Source organism: Pseudophryne corroboree, chromosome 2, assembly GCF_028390025.1.
Source record: "Pseudophryne corroboree isolate aPseCor3 chromosome 2, aPseCor3.hap2, whole genome shotgun sequence".
NCBI lineage: Eukaryota > Metazoa > Chordata > Amphibia > Anura > Myobatrachidae > Pseudophryne > Pseudophryne corroboree.
The window spans coordinates 799,724,782-799,742,135 of record NC_086445.1 but is presented as its reverse complement, the minus strand read 5'-3'; the positions used below and the strand labels follow the sequence as shown (position 1 = coordinate 799,742,135).

At 45.1% G+C, this 17,354-nt stretch overlaps 1 protein-coding gene across 13 annotated transcripts in view; it reads left to right on the top strand.

The window, feature by feature from the left end:
* CASK (calcium/calmodulin dependent serine protein kinase) overlaps nucleotides 1-17,354 on the top strand; it is an 887,710-nt gene that overhangs the window by 350,862 nt on the left and 519,494 nt on the right. The gene's annotated exons all lie outside the window — the stretch shown is intronic.

The window sequence follows — 17,354 nt, the reverse complement described above, 5'->3', positions numbered from 1 at the left end:
GAGTATTAGAAATAAAAATTTTAATTAATTTAAATTTTAAATTTTAATTAATCGCTTCAAAGCTTATGGTTCCGAAAAGGTTACAAGGATTATAACAAGTATTAAAAGTTCACACAGGTTACAGCAAGTTCGAGGAATAAAATAAAGGAGAAAACAAAGTTCAGATAACCTGGACAGGCTTTGAATGATGGCGCAAGTGAGGTCTATTCCTGTAGTTTTGGTGCATTATGATCGATGGATCTTATCATGACAATGAACAACTTGTATTGAGTGTCTCTCTCTCATTCTCATTCTTATTCAACTAGTAGTTATTCTCAGCCCCCACCCTTGCATCTTTCAACCCTTCCTAAACCACAATTACTTGAAGCTGAAAAGTCTGGCGTCTCTATATACAGTACTGTGTATGTTTTATTGGTTTTCTCAGGATGGAGGTACCAAATGATTTTCTTCAAGCAATTTCTCTTGTGGACATTGTTTTCTCTGGTTTGTATGCTTGACCCTCCTGTTGTATCTTAAAGAACCTCTATTCAAACAGACACTTTAATAGTATTGCCACATAGTATAAACACATTGGTACAAACAGTATAAGGGCAGTGCTGCTCTATCCAGATGACATACTCCCTGGCAGCTTATTATACATAAAGCTGACCATACATTAGGGCGACCAGCATCGGATTCAATTCCTCATAAGATTTCCCTTCAATCCCCCTGGTAACCCCTTTCACACGATTTGAAGTTTTAAATGCATACGATGAAGCAAACAATCTATAAATCGATTGTGTGCCTCACAAAAAGCATGTTATTACTTGGAAGGAAATGCCTCTCAAAAATTATGCTGATCGTATACGATGCTTGTAAGGTATGATGTGCATACGATTACGATCGATAATAAGGGCTGCTAATGAGTCATTTCCTTCCAGGTAATAACATGCTTTTTGTGAGGCACACAATTCATTGATAGATTGTATGCTTCATCGTATGCACATGTGATCTGAGGATGCGACATTCGACCCACGGGGCCGCGCATCGCATCGTAATCATACCCAAAACACGTATGATGTGCACACAATGCATCATACGTCGCATCTAAATCGTACATTTGTATGCGATATCGTACTAGTGTATGACACTAATCAATAATCGTGCAGATCATATTTTAGTTGTGAGTGGGTCCCCACCATCACACCTCCCTCCTTAGATACAGTTTTACCAATTACATTTCTTTACGTCCTAGAGGATGCTGGGGACTCCGTAAGGACCATGGGGTATAGACGGGCTCCGCAGGAGACATGGGCACTCTAAGACTTTAGATGGGTGTGAACTGGCTCCTCCCTCTATGCCCCTCCTCCAGACCTCAGTTAGATCCTGTGCCCAGAGGAGACTGCATGCACTACAGAGGAGCTCTACTGAGTTTCTCTGAAAAGACTTTTGTTAGGTTTTTTATTTTCAGGGAGCACTGCTGGCAACAGGCTCCCTACTTCGTGGGGCTGAGGGGAGAGAAGCAGACCCACTTTCCTGGACTGATGGGCTCTGCTTCTTAGCTCCAGAGGGTCGGAACACAGGTGTCGTCCTTGCTGTTCGTCCCAGAGCCGCGCCGACGTCCTCCTCACAGAGCCGGAAGATTGAAGCCGGGTAAGTATAGGAAGCAAGAAGACTTCAAAGGCGGCAGAAGACTTCATATCTTCATGAGGTACCGCGCAGCGGTCGCGCTGCGCGCCATTGCTTCCGCAACACACACAGGCACAGCAAGGGTGCAGTGCGCAGGGGGGGCGCTCTGGGCAGCAATTTTTACCTCACATATGACTGGCACACGTATATAGATACTGCGGAGGCAGTATATAATAAATCCCCTGCCAGTATAATAAAAATAGCGGTACCGAAGCCCGCCGTCGAGGGGGGGCTGAGCTTGGTCTTCCAGCGCCTTTTTCTCCACAGCATGCTGCAGAGAAGCTGCTCCCGGACTCTCCCCTACTGAACAAGTAACAGGGGGCAAAAACGAGAGGGGCACATTAATTTGGTGCTAATTCTATATATAAAGCGCTGTACAGGCTGGGACTTTGTTTCAGTATCTAGTGGCGCTGGGTGTGGGCTGGCATACTCTGTCTCTGTCTTTCCATAGGGCCTTATTGTGGGTCTGTCCCCATATTCATATATCCCAGTGTGTGTGGGGGTGTCAGTACGTATGTGTCGACATGTCTGAGGCGGAAGGCTCGTCTAGGGGGAGGGTGCAGAGCAGATGGTGGTGGTGTCTCAGTCGGCACAGCCAACACCTGATTGGTTGGACATGTGTAATGTTTTAAATGCTAATGTGGCTTTATTACATAAGAGATTGGACACAGCAGAGTCCAAGGACAAAGCAGGGAGTCGATCCATGGCTGTTACTGTGTCACAAGACCCTTCAGGGTCCAATAAACGTCCCTTTTCCCAGATAGCAGACACTGATACCGACACGGATTACGACTCCAGTGTCGACTATGATGATGCAAGTTTACACCCAAGAGTGGCCAAGAGTATTCAATATGATTATTGCAATAAAAGATGTTTTGCATATCACAGAGGATCCCTCTGTCCCTGACACGAGGGTCTGCATGTTTAAGGCAAAGAAACCTGAGGTAACATTTTCCCCATCTCATGAGCTGAACACTTTATTTGAAAAGGCTTGGGAAACTCCAGACAAGAGACTGCAGGTTCCCAAGAGAATTATTATGGCGTATCCCTTCCCCTCAAAGGACTGGGTACGGTGGGAATCCTCGCCCACGGTGGACAAGGCCTTGACGCGATTGTCCAAATAGGTGGCACTACCGTCCCCGGACACTGCGGCCCTAAAGGATCCTGCGGATCGCATGCAGGAAACTACATTAAAATCAATTTATGCGACTACGGGAGCCCTGCTCAGACCTGCAGTAGCGTCGGCATGGGTGGTTAGCGCAATTGCAGCTTGGGCAGATAAATTGTCATCTGACATTGACACCCTAGATAAAGATAGTATTTTGTTGACCTTAGGGCACATCAAGGACGCAGCGTTATATATGAGAGAGGCTGCGAGAGATAAAGGGCTTTTGGGTTCAAGAGCCAATGCCATGGCAGTTTCTGCTAGAAGGTCCCTGTGGACCCATCAATTGACAGGTGATGCTGACTCAAAGAGACACATGGAGGCTTTACCTTACAAAGGTGAAGTTTTATTTGGGGAGGGCCTCGCGGACCTGGTTTCCACAGCTACCGCGGGTAAGTCTTCTTTTTTGCTTTACGTTCCCCCACAGCAGAAGAAAACACCTTAATACCAAATGCAGTCCTTTCGGTCTCATAAGTTCAGAAAGGGGCGTGGATCTTCCTTCCTCGCCAGAGGTAGAGGGAAAAGAACACACGCTACGGCTAATTCCCAGGAACAAAAATCCTCCCCGGCCTCTACAAAATCCACCGCATAACGCTGGGGCTCCGCTGCGGGAGTCCGCACCGGTGGGGGCAAGTCTTCGACTCTTCAGCCAAGTCTGGGTTCAGTCGGATTTGGATCCTTGGGTGGTCGAAATTGTATCCCAAGGCTACAAGCTGGAGTTCGAAGATGTGCCTCCACACCGATTTTTCAAATCGGCCTTGCCAGCTTCTCCCCCAGAGAGGGAAATAGTTTCAGCTGCCATACAAAAGCTGTGTCAACAGCAGGTGATTATCAGGGTTCCCCTAGTGCAACAGAAGAAAGGGTTTTATTCAACCCTATTTGTGGTCCCAAAGCCGGATGGCTCGGTTAGACCAATTCTGAATCTATAATCCCTAAACCTATATTTGAATTAGTTCAAATTCAAGATGGAATCTCTCCGGGCAGTTATCTCCAGCCTGGAAGGGGGGGATTTTATGGTGTCACTAGACAAAAAGGATGTATACCTTCATGTCCCCATATATCCTCCTCATCAGGCGTACCTGAGATTCGCTGTACAGGATTGTCATTACCAGTTTCAGATGTTGCCAAGGTAATGGCGGAAATGATGGTGCTCCTGCGCAAGCAGAGGGTCACAATTATCCCATACTTGGACGATCTCCTGATAAAGGCAAGATCAAGAGATTAGTTACTAAAAAGCGTGTTTCTTTCCCTGAGAGTACTACAACAACACGGCTGGATTCTAAATCTACCAAAGTCGCAGTTGGTTCCGACAACTCGGCTGTCCTTTTTGGGCATGATTCTGGACACAAAAAAAAAGAGGTTTTTCTCCCAATGGAAAAAGCCCAAGAACTCCAGAACATGGTCAAGGACCTGCTGAAACCAAAAAGAGTGTCAGTTCATCAATGCACTCGAGTATTGGGAAAGATGGTGGCGTCCTACGAGGCCATTCTGTTCGGCAGGTTCCATGCGAGAACTTATCAGTGGGACCTTCTGGACAAGTGGTCAGGATCCCATCTACAGATGCTTCGGAGGATAAGCCTGTCCCCCAGGGCCAGGGTCTCTCTCCTGTGGTGGCTCCAGAGTGCTCACCTTCTAGAGGGTCGCAGGTTCGGCATTCAAGATTGGCTTCTTGTGACCACGGACGCGAGCCTCCGAGGATATTTTTGTGTGTGCAAAAACACAGTTATAGTGTGTTTTCACCCCCCGCAGACCAGCAAAGCCTGCATTTATCTGAGATTTTGTTTAGCCTGCATAAGGCAGATGAAACTAAAACCCATATAAGCCACAGTGACTCCTCCAATCAGTGGGTGCTTGGGGGTAGATTTACTGAAGTTAAAAAGGAAGTGGTGGCTCACAGCAACCAATCAGAATCAATCTGATTGTTTTGGGCAATATCACCACTTTTCATTTTTAGAAGCTTTAGTACATCAGCCCCATGTACTCCACAAAACCTCTGAAGGTGTCCTGTGGTGTCTGGCACCAAGACATCAGCAGCAGATCCTTTTAAGTCCTTGTTAACAGCTCACAGATGCTCTATCGTATTGAGATCTGAAAAATTTGGTGGCCAAGTCAACACCTTGAACTTTGGCCCTCATTCCGAGTTGATCGGTCGCAAGGCGAATTTAGCAGAGTTACACACGCTAAGCCGCCGCCTACTGGGAGTGAATCTTAGCTTCTTAAAATTGCGACCGATGTATTCGCAATATTGCGATTTACTAACTACTTAGCAGTTTCAGAGTAGCTCCAGACTTACTCTGCCTGTGCGATCAGTTCAGTGCTTGTCGTTCCTGGTTGACGTCACAAACACACCCAGCGTTCGCCCAGGCACTCCCACCGTTTCTCCGGCCACTCCTGCGTTTTTTCCGGAAACGGTAGCGTTTTCAGCCACACGCCCCTGAAACGCCGTGTTTCCGCCCAGTAACACCCATTTCCTGTCAATCACATTACGATCGCCGGAGCGAAGAAAAAGCCGTGAGTAAAAATACTTTCTTCATAGTAAAGTTACTTGGCGCAGTCGCAGTGCGAACTTTGCGCATGCGTACTAAGCGGATTTTCACTGCGATGCGATGAAAAAGAACGAGCGAACAACTCGGAATGAGGGCCTTTGTCATGTTCCTCAAACCATTCCTGAAAAATTATTGCAGTATGGCAGGGCCATTTTATCTTCCAGTAAAAGGCCATTGTCATCAGGGACTAACCCTTCTATAAAGAGGTGTATTTGGTCTGCTCCCATGTTTAGGTAAGTGGTACATGTCAAAGTAACATCCTCATGAATAGCAGGACCCGAGGTTTCCCAGCAGAACATTGCGCAGAGCATCACAGTGTTGCCACTGGTTTGCCTTCTATCCATAGTGCATCTTAGTACAGTCTCTTCCCCAGGTAAATGATGCACACGCACCCAGCCATCCATATGATATGATAAATTTTAATTTATAAGACCGGGCCAGTATCTTCCATGCCCATTGTAGGTGCTTTGTGCAGTGGACAGGAGTCAGTATCTGCGGCTACACAGGACGCTGCAATGCACTGTGTATGTACTGATGCCTTTCTAGCATAGCCAGCTTTAGTTTTTTTGGCAATTTATGCTACAGTAAGAAGAAATCCAATCTTTAAGCCAAGGTTCCTTGAAGAATATGTGATATTTATTTTTCAGGATACAGTCATCCATCCATCTAACTTCAGGCATCTGTTAAAATGGTGTCCTTTATAGCTTAAGACTTAAATATTTATACACATCCTAGCTATAGTAAGCATTTTCAAAACACAGCAGCCTCGTCCGTATCTGTCTGGTCTGCGCACGTGCACTGGCCGCAGTGTGCGTGCGCAATTCTGCTCCTTAAGGATGCAGCCGCAAGATGACAGCGGGAGGCGTACACTTGGCGGCGTGGCGCGACAATGAGGCCGGTCCGGGAGTGTTTTCTGGGTGGCTGCCTGATGTCACAATGAGCCGCTCTAATTTAAAAAAAATGGCGGACTGCCATTGCAGATGCATTGGGAGGTGGCCTGTCACACATGCTGAGTGGCCTTGCCCTGTGCTGGGTGGCCTTGCCCTGTGCTGGGTGGCCACCAGCATGTGAGGAAATGGACATAGAGCTGGCTGCATGTACAGTGATCTGTGTCCATCTCTGAATAAGGTCCGTGGTGCGAAATATATGTATACGTTATGCTATAGACTTTTTTATTCTTAACTGTAGCATTAGATTATATAAATTAGTTAAACTATAGCTCCTTGTAAAAGGGTGACAAAAACAGCTGAAGCGTGAACAGTTGAGAGTCTCATTGAGAAAAGTCCTGGGAGAATGATTTTTCACTTGCTGCATACAGGTATATAGAGTTTGTTTTAAAGTCCATAATGGTCATATATAAAGTCCAAGAATAATACAATCCAGAAATCATATTATTAAGTAGTTCTGCTGTGGGATAAGCCCAGATGGACTAACATTCACTTGCCACACACATAAGTGAGACTTGGGGCGTCCATGACTGTTACCAGAACACTGATTTTCTTTCTTGGACCAGTTTTGGTAGGTATTAAACACTGCATACTGGGATTACCCCAGGAAGACCTGCTGTTTTGGAGTTGCTCTGACTCCATCATCTAGCCATCACAATTTTGCCCATGTCATAGTTGGTCAAATCTTTATGCTTGCCCATATATATTTCCCATCATGTGTGTGTATAGCTATATACAGTTAGATCCATACATAAAGTGTTTGAACACTGGCACAATTTTGGTAGTTTTGGTATCTGACTTCAACAATCATGTACTAAGTAATTATGTTGAGACTTACCTCGCTATCTTTCCTCCAAGTCAGGTTTTCTGCTTGCCTCTGTTCCGTGAGCTGATACATGGATGCCACCATGTTAGAACATGTCAGGTGAACGCATTCTCTCCATTCAGATTGCGCTTTGCCGCAGCTGACCCTAGAAGCCAATCAGTGACCTACAACTGCTATGTAAGTTTTCTCTGAAGATTAGATGACTGCCACAGCAATACTGTAGGTCACATACTGACTCTCAGGCTGCTGTTTTTTAGCAAGCCATGTTGCTATTCCTGGCTTCTGTTAGTAGAAATACTACAATTCTTAATAATGAAGGAATAGCCCGTACTTGACCATGAAACAGCTTTTGAGTCAATTGTCCAGTTACTTTTGGTCCATTGGAAAAGAGGAGTCTACATATTAAACAGCTGTAATTCCTAATCCCATCCTCTAATTTGTATGTGAATACCAAATTAAAGCTGACAGTCTGCACTTTAAAAACCTTAAAACCATATTCATTATATAACTGTAAATTTAAATAGGTTTTGGTAAAATTGTGTCCGTGTCCAAATGTATGTGTGTATGTAAATATCACCTCAGATGTTGCACCATGGCCTCCACCCTGTGTATTCTTGCCCCTTCTGTCCTGTGCTAATACCCCCTCACACAATCACAGGTAAACATATTGAGTATACAGTCTCCATACAGATAGGGCCTTATGGGAATCGTAATCTAGACCACAGGCTAACCATTATGCTTACCGTGCTGCCCATAAAATATCTTAAAAGCAACAAGCAGAAAGATGGTGCTGCTGTTATGTTGAATAATTTAGACTATATAATTGAAGATAACTGACAGATTAAATGTAACAGAACTATTTATAAGTAAGCGGGAAAGTTCTGCCTCCACATACCATGATTCCAAACAGCCAGATGGTAATATGGCTGGCTTTCTCATGGGAGTGGGGCCGGAAAGAAATGTGTGCTTCCTCCTGGGTATAATCGGGAAGAAATGGGGAATTGGAGAAAAAAATCAATAAGAACTACTTTGATCATTCGTTCACTTCTTTCTGTCTTCTTGATTTTTTTATTTTTTTTCCCCCCTGCTCCATTTCCCAATTTCTTCCTGGTAACAATGTATGTGGTGGTGTTCAATTTCTTTACTATGGAAATATCTTGTAGTGATTTTTCATCATTTTCTTTTGTTAGAGAGAGTGAGCACACATATAGTGCATCAAGGGGCTAATTCAGGTTGGATCGCAAATCGCTATCAAACAGGAATTACGATCACCCCACGAGTGTATGTGCATGGGGGGGCTCAGAAAATGCTATCGCCTCTGCCTGTCAACCCGGCAGAGGCGGCGGCAACAACGTTCCGATTCCAGGGCGGAGACAGAGTGTTGCAGGGGTGGTGCGGCCAAACCAGGGCTATTCGGCGTGATCGTGGCGGCTGCATGATGTCACACGCAGCCGCCATGATCAAGAACATAGCGGCGGTCCTCCTATGGGTGCAGCTAAGCTGCATCAGCAGGAGCCATCCTGAGTTTCTCTATCGTCCTAGTGGATGCTGGGGTTCCTGAAAGGACCATGGGGAATAGCGGCTCCGCAGGAGACAGGGCACAAAAAGTAAAGCTTTTTCCGATCAGGTGGTGTGCACTGGCTCCTCCCCCTATGACCCTCCTCCAGACTCCAGTTAGATTTTTGTGCCCGGCCGAGAAGGGTGCAATCTAGGTGGCTCTCCTAAAGAGCTGCTTAGAAAAAGTTTAGCTAGGTTTTTTATTTTACAGTGATTCCTGCTGGCAACAGGATCACTGCAGCGAGGGACTGAGGGGAGAAGGAGTCAACTCACCTGCGTGCAGGATGGATTGGTTTCTTGGCTACTGGACATCAAGCTCCAGAGGGACGATCACAGGTACAGCCTGGATGGTCACCGGAGCCACGCCGCCGGCCCCCTTGCAGATGCTGAAATCAGAAGAGGTCCAGAATCGGCGGCTGAAGACTCCTGCAGTCTTCTAAAGGTAGCGCACAGCACTGCAGCTGTGCGCCATTTTCCTCTCAGCACACTTCACACGGCAGTCACTGAGGGTGCAGGGCGCTGGGAGGGGGGCGCCCTGGGAGGCAAATGATTACCTATAAAGGCTAAAAATACCTCACATATAGCCCTAGAGGCTATATGGAGATATTTAACCCCTGCCTAATTTTTCTAAATAGCGGGAGACGAGCCCGCCAGAAAAGGGGCGGGGCCTATCTCCTCAGCACACGGCGCCATTTCCTCTCACAGCTCCGCTGGTCAGGACGGCTCCCAAGTCTCTCCCCTGCACTGCACTACAGAAACAGGGTAAAACAGAGAGGGGGGGGCACATTTATGGCGATATTTTGATATAACAAAGCAGCTATAAGGGAGCACTTATTATAAGGCTATCCCTGATATATATATAGCGCTTTTGGTGTGTGCTGGCAAACTCTCCCTCTGTCTCCCCAAAGGGCTAGTGGGTCCTGTCTTCGTTAGGAGCATTCCCTGTGTGTCTGCTGTGTGTCGGTACGTGTGTGTCGACATGTATGAGGACGATATTGGTGTGGAGGCGGAGCAATTGCCAAATATGAGGATGTCACCCCCTAGGGAGTCGACACCAGAATGGATGCCTTTATTTATGGAACTACGGGATAGTGTCAACACGCTAAAGCAGTCGTTTGACGACATGAGACGGCCGGACAATCAATTAGTGCCTGTCCAGGCGACTCAAACACCGTCAGGGGCTGTGAAACGCCCTTTGCCTCAGTCGGTCGACACAGACCCAGACACAGGCGATGACTCCAGTGGTGACGGTGACGAATCAACCGTATTTTCCAGTAGGGCCACACGTTATATGATTTTGGCAATGAAGGAGGCGTTACATTTAGCTGATACTACAGGGACCACTAAACAGGGTATTATGTGGGGTATGAAAAAACTACCTATAGTTTTTCCTGAATCAGAAGAACTAAATGACGTGTGTAATGAAGCGTGGGTTGCCCCTGATAAAAAGCTGATAATTTCAAAGAAATTATTGGCATTATACCCTTTCCCGCCAGAGGTTAGGGAGCGCTGGGAAACACCTCCTAGGGTGGACAAGGCGCTAACACGCTTATCTAAACAAGTGGCGTTACCCTCTCCTGAGACGGCCGCACTTAAAGATCCATCAGATAGGAGGATGGAAAATATCCAAAAAAGTATATACACACATGCAGGTGTTATACTACGACCAGCTGTAGCGACTGCCTGGATGGGCAGTGCGGGGGTAGTTTGGTCAGAGTCCCTGATTGAAAATATTGATACCCTGGACAGGGACAATATTTTACTGTCGTTAGAACAAATAAAGGATGCATTTCTTTATATGCGTGATGCACAGAGGGATATATGCACACTGGCATCACGGGTAAGTGCTATGTCCATTTCGGCCAGAAGAGCTTTATGGACGCGACAGTGGACAGGCGATGCGGATTCAAAACGGCATATGGAAGTTTTGCCGTATAAAGGGGAGGAGTTATTTGGAGTCGGTCTATCAGATTTGGTGGCCACAGCTACAGCCGGGAAATCCACCTTTCTACCTCAAGTCACTCCCCAACAGAAAAAGGCACCGACTTTTCAACCGCAGCCCTTTCGTTCCTTTAAAAATAAGAGAGCAAAGGGCTATTCATATCTGCCACGAGGCAAAGGTCGAGGGAAGAGACAGCAACACGCAGCTCCTTCCCAGGAACAGAAGCCCTCCCCGGCTTCTACAAAAGCCTCAGCATGACGCTGGGGCTTCTCAAGCGGACTCGGGGACGGTGGGCGGTCGTCTCAAAAATTACAGCGCGCAGTGGGCTCACTCGCAGGTAGATCCCTGGATCCTGCAGATAATATCTCAGGGGTACAGGTTGGAACTAGAGACAGATCCGCCTCGCCGTTTCCTGAAGTCTGCTTTACCAACGTCACCCTCCGAAAGGGGGACGGTTTTGGAAGCCATTCACAAGCTGTACTCTCAGCAGGTGATAGTCAAGGTACCTCTTCTACAACAAGGGAAGGGGTATTATTCCACTCTTTTTGTGGTACCGAAGCCGGATGGCTCGGTAAGGCCTATTCTAAATCTGAAGTCCTTGAACCTGTACATGAAGAAGTTCAAGTTCAAAATGGAGTCACTCAGAGCAGTGATAGCGAACCTGGAAGAGGGGGACTTTATGGTATCCTTGGACATCAAGGATGCGTATCTCCACGTTCCAATTTACCCCTCACACCAGGGGTACCTCAGGTTCGTTGTACAAAACTGTCACTATCAGTTTCAGACGCTGCCGTTCGGATTGTCCACGGCACCTCGGATCTTTACAAAGGTAATGGCCGAGATGATGATTCTTCTTCGAAGAAAAGGCGTATTAATTATCCCATACTTGGACGATCTCCTAATAAGGGCGAGGTCCAGAGAACAGCTAGAGATGGGATTAGCACTGTCTCAAGAAGTGCTAAAACAGCACGGGTGGATTCTGAATATTCCAAAATCCCAGTTAATGCCGACAACTCGTCTGCTGTTCCTAGGGATGATTCTGGACACGGTTCAGAAAAAGGTTTTTCTCCCGGAGGAAAAAGCCAAGGAGTTATCCGAGCTTGTCAGGAACCTCCTAAAACCAGGAAAGGTGTCTGTACATCAATGCACAAGAGTCCTGGGAAAAATGGTGGCTTCTTACGAAGCAATTCCATTCGGCAGATTCCACGCAAGAATTTTCCAAAGGGATCTGTTGGACAAATGGTCAGGGTCGCATCTTCAGATGCACCTGCGGATAACCCTGTCTCCAAGGACAAGGGTGTCTCTTCTGTGGTGGTTGCAGAGTGCTCATCTATTGGAGGGCCGCAGATTCGGCATACAGGATTGGATCCTGGTGACCACGGACGCCAGCCTGAGAGGCTGGGGAGCAGTCACACAAGGAAGAAACTTCCAGGGAGTATGGACGAGCCTGGAAACGTCTCTTCACATAAACATTCTGGAACTGAGAGCAATATACAATGCTCTAAGCCAGGCAGAACCTCTGCTTCAGGGAAAACCGGTGTTGATCCAGTCGGACAACATCACGGCAGTCGCCCATGTGAACAGACAGGGCGGCACAAGAAGCAGGAGTGCAATGGCAGAAGCTGCAAGGATTCTTCGCTGGGCAGAGAATCATGTGATAGCACTGTCAGCAGTGTTCATCCCGGGAGTGGACAACTGGGAAGCAGACTTCCTCAGCAGACACGATCTTCACCCGGGAGAGTGGGGACTTCATCCAGAAGTCTTCCACATGCTGGTAACCCGTTGGGAAAGACCAATGGTGGACATGATGGCGTCTCGCCTCAACAAAAAACTGGACAGGTATTGCGCCAGGTCAAGAGATCCGCAGGCAATAGCTGTGGACGCGCTGGTAACGCCTTGGGTGTACCAGTCGGTGTATGTGTTTCCTCCTCTGCCTCTCATACCAAAAGTATTGAGAATTATACGGCAAAGAGGAGTAAGAACGATACTAGTGGTTCCGGATTGGCCAAGAAGGACTTGGTACCCGGAACTTCAAGAGATGATCACGGAAGATCCGTGGCCTCTACCTCTAAGGAGGGACTTGCTTCAGCAGGGTCCCTGTCTGTTTCAAGACTTACCGCGGCTGCGTTTGACGGCATGGCGGTTGAACGCCGGATCCTAAAGGAAAAAGGCATGCCGGAAGAAGTCATTCCTACTTTGATTAAAGCAAGGAAGGAAGTAACCGTGCAACATTATCACCGAATTTGGCGAAAATATGTTGCGTGGTGCGAAGATCGGAGTGCTCCGACGGAGGAATTTCAACTGGGTCGATTCCTACATTTCCTGCAATCAGGATTGTCTATGGGTCTCAAATTGGGATCTATTAAGGTTCAAATTTCGGCCCTGTCGATTTTCTTTCAAAAAGAATTGGCTTCAGTCCCTGAAGTCCAGACCTTTGTTAAGGGAGTGCTGCATATACAGCCTCCTGTGGTGCCTCCAGTGGCACCGTGGGATCTCAATGTGGTTTTGGACTTCCTAAAATCTCATTGGTTTGAACCACTAAAAAAGGTGGATTTGAAATATCTCACATGGAAAGTGACCATGCTTCTAGCCCTGGCTTCTGCCAGGAGAGTGTCAGAATTGGCAGCTTTATCTTACAAAAGCCCATATCTGATTTTCCATTCGGACAGGGCAGAACTGCGGACTCGTCCGCATTTTCTCCCTAAGGTGGTGTCAGCATTTCATCTGAACCAGCCTATTGTAGTGCCTGCGGCTACAAGTGACTTGGAGGACTCCAAGTTACTGGACGTTGTCAGAGCATTAAAAATATATATTGCAAGGACAGCTGGAGTCAGAAAATCTGACTCGTTGTTTATATTGTATGCACCCAACAAGATGGGTGCTCCTGCGTCTAAGCAGACGATTGCTCGTTGGATCTGTAGCACAATCCAACTTGCACATTCTGTGGCAGGCCTGCCACAGCCTAAATCTGTAAAGGCCCACTCCACAAGGAAGGTGGGCTCATCTTGGGCGGCTGCCCGAGGGGTCTCGGCATTACAACTTTGCCGAGCAGCTACGTGGTCAGGGGAGAACACGTTTGTAAAATTTTACAAATTTGATACTCTGGCTAAGGAGGACCTGGAGTTCTCTCATTCGGTGCTGCAGAGTCATCCGCACTCTCCCGCCCGTTTGGGAGCTTTGGTATAATCCCCATGGTCCTTTCAGGAACCCCAGCATCCACTAGGACGATAGAGAAAATAAGATTTTACTTACCGATAAATCTATTTCTCGGAGTCCGTAGTGGATGCTGGGCGCCCATCCCAAGTGCGGATTATCTGCATAAATTGTACATAGTTATTGTTAACTAATTCGGGTTATTGTTGAAGGAAGCCATCTTTCAGAGGCTCCGCTGTTATCATACTGTTAACTGGGTTTAGATCACAAGTTGTACGGTGTGATTGGTGTGGCTGGTATGAGTCTTACCCGGGATTCAAAATCCTCCCTTATTGTGTACGCTCGTCCGGGCACAGTACCTAACTGGAGTCTGGAGGAGGGTCATAGGGGGAGGAGCCAGTGCACACCACCTGATCGGAAAAAGCTTTACTTTTTGTGCCCTGTCTCCTGCGGAGCCGCTATTCCCCATGGTCCTTTCAGGAACCCCAGCATCCACTACGGACTCCGAGAAATAGATTTATCGGTAAGTAAAATCTTATTTTCTGCTAACAAGCAGAAATTGCGATGCGTTAGCCATTTCTGCTTGTTGAACGGGGGTATTGGAGGCGTCGGTCAGCATGCTGTACGGCCCCCAGCATGCGATCCAAAGGATTGCTAATTAGCTGAATTTGCAATCCTTACTGAATTAGATAACCCAGATATATCGGTATTCAATAGTTAAATGCAAGCTTACTTTTAATAAGTGCTATCAGGCTTTCCTACATGGGTCCAAAGTTCTCCTAACGCTGAAATACATGTAATGAACAGCACACCAACCTTGTGCATTGTCCTCCGTTTAGCTTTTAATATTAAGATTTAGTCATATCTGCTGAGAATTTTAATTTTAAATCAAGGTTTTTATTTATTGCAATACTACTTTCTTGCAACTAGACATATGTACCAATAATTTACTTGTTTCAGTTATATACTCGCATTTTGCATTGTCTTTGTAATATCATGCTTTAGTAAAGTAAAAAGTTGTTTAAATGTCTCTTCTGGAGTTGTAAGAAATCTAATCCAATCTATTGTTGAACAGGTACCAATGTTCCAGGCCAACCACTTCTCAATAAATATTACAGCTCCAAACAATTTAATTGCCATAAACGAGACATGGTTAATCATTGATACCTGTTGCATAACAGATTGGAATTGGTTTATTAGAACTCCAGCATGCTCTGGAGTCTCCAGATAAGCCGATGAGTGGAAGAGCAGTGATATCAGTCCATCCATCTAAGGCTATACAGATGTCCCCATACCTTCAGTACTGAAATGGAGGTTGTCCTGCCACTGATGCCGCTTTCAGATCGCAACACCGAGTCGCACCCGGGATTTGGAAACGGGTCCTTCCCGTGTGTGACCAGACATTGGACCCTTTCATGAGATTGGCTTCCCGACTCGGGAATATGCCGGTGTGCAGTGTGAAAGAGGTATGAATAACCGTCTCCACACCTAGCTTTTAATATAATTTGATAAATCAACAAATTTTAACCCACCAATCCCTGAATTTATCTGGATTATTTTTTACCAATTTCACATACAAGATAAAAAGTTGGTATACTTCAAAACTCTGTGAACTAGAGATGAGCGGGTTTGGTTTTAATCTGATTTACTCTGTTTTCAAAACGACATCTTATTGGCTCACAAATGTCACGTGTTTTGGATAGCCAATAAGAAAAATCCGGATAAAACCGAACTGGCGTTAATTCTGGCGTTACATCCGAACCCGCTCATCTCTACTGTGACCAAGTCTTCGTATGAATTTAGAAGTAATACACAGTGCAATTGCCACTGACAGCTATTTTTCTATTAACTGACTACAAGGTAGTGAATGATACCAGCAAATCTTAAATTTCTTCATTTCCCGTACACATACAGTTGTTGTTGTTGCTAATAAAGGTGTTCTCCCCCTTTCCCAGTGTTTATTTTCTTACAATATGGAGTCCGAATAGATTTCTTAAGACCTTTTTACCTCCAGTTAACACAATATACGTTTTAAGGTTGAGTATGTATATAAAGAAAAGCTTTTATTCTTAAATACCAATAAAATAGATTATTATTACATAAGGCAACTGTTAGCTTTGTAAGAATGCCACATTTAATATGTAGTATTAAATATTGTAAGCTGCTCTGTTTTCCCAGATTGAGGGTTTTTCTGTAAATAGTTTTAAAATCAATCTTGTGGACACAGTACATAAAGCTTTCTGCATAACTGCAAACCCTGCCAATTCTTTACAACCAGATACTAAATCCTTTTCCAGTCTCCTGTAAATATAATTTGTGTGTGTATATATAATATAAAAAAAATAAGTAAAATGTATTAATGTGGGGCCCATGATACCACTCCGTAACAATGTAGTTGTCATGCACAAAATGGAGTACCTTCAAAAAGTTTGATAGATACTGTACATTCTCATTCATTCTCTCATATATGTATAGGCAATAGAGAACACAAGTGTCCACGAGTGTGACAACTTATTATAACAGAAGGAATATTTAGGTGGGTGTTTTTAAGGCCCAAGACACTTATCTGGTTAATAGAACTTTCAACGAGTATCCGTCATTTGGAATATCACATGTAAGAGAAAAACACAACGAACATAGTGTGTACCGTTCTCAGACTTACAGCATGTCCTTTGTAATAGAGGGCATAATTAGGGAACAAGCTTATTCCCAATAACACATATTCAGTAGCTCAAATATTAAAAGGTTAAAAATACATAAGTTTAATATACAAAGACATACAATGGCTGAAAAACGCACGTACAAGATTTTAAAACATAAAAAGCTTATCTGTCCATCAAAGGAGATCAGCAGCAAACTGTACCAACGCGTTTTGTTTGTCAAGGTCTGGACTTCATCAAGGCGATCCGCGTTGGAAAAGTTTCCTGCTAATCTCCTTTGATGGACAGATAAGCTTTTTATGGTTTAAAATCTTGTACGTGCGTTTTTCAGCCATTGTATGTCTTTTATATAAAACTTACGTATTTTTAACCTTTTAATGTTTGGGCTACCGAATATCTGTTATTGGGAATAAGCTTGTTCCCTAATTATGCCCTTTATTGCAAATGACATGCTGTAAGTCTGAGAACGGTACACACTATGTTCGTTGTGTTTTTCTCTTACATGTGATATTCCAAATGACGGATACTCGTTGGAAGTTCTATTAACCAGATAAGTGTCTTGGGCCATAAAAACACACACCTGAATATTCCTTCTGTTATAATAAGTTGTCACACTCGTGGGCGCTTGTATTCTCTATTTACTACCATTGTTTATGTGTACACCAAACACAAACTTTGTATTAGGAGCTGCCACTCATATAAGGGATGAGGAGTGACTCTAAATCATTTCATGTTTTTGCACGTCTGTACTAAGGCGCCTAGGTCTCTGCTGTCTCATATATATATATATATATATATATATATATATATATATATATGTATATATGTATATATATGTATATGTATATGTGTATATGTATATATATATATATATATATATATATATATAA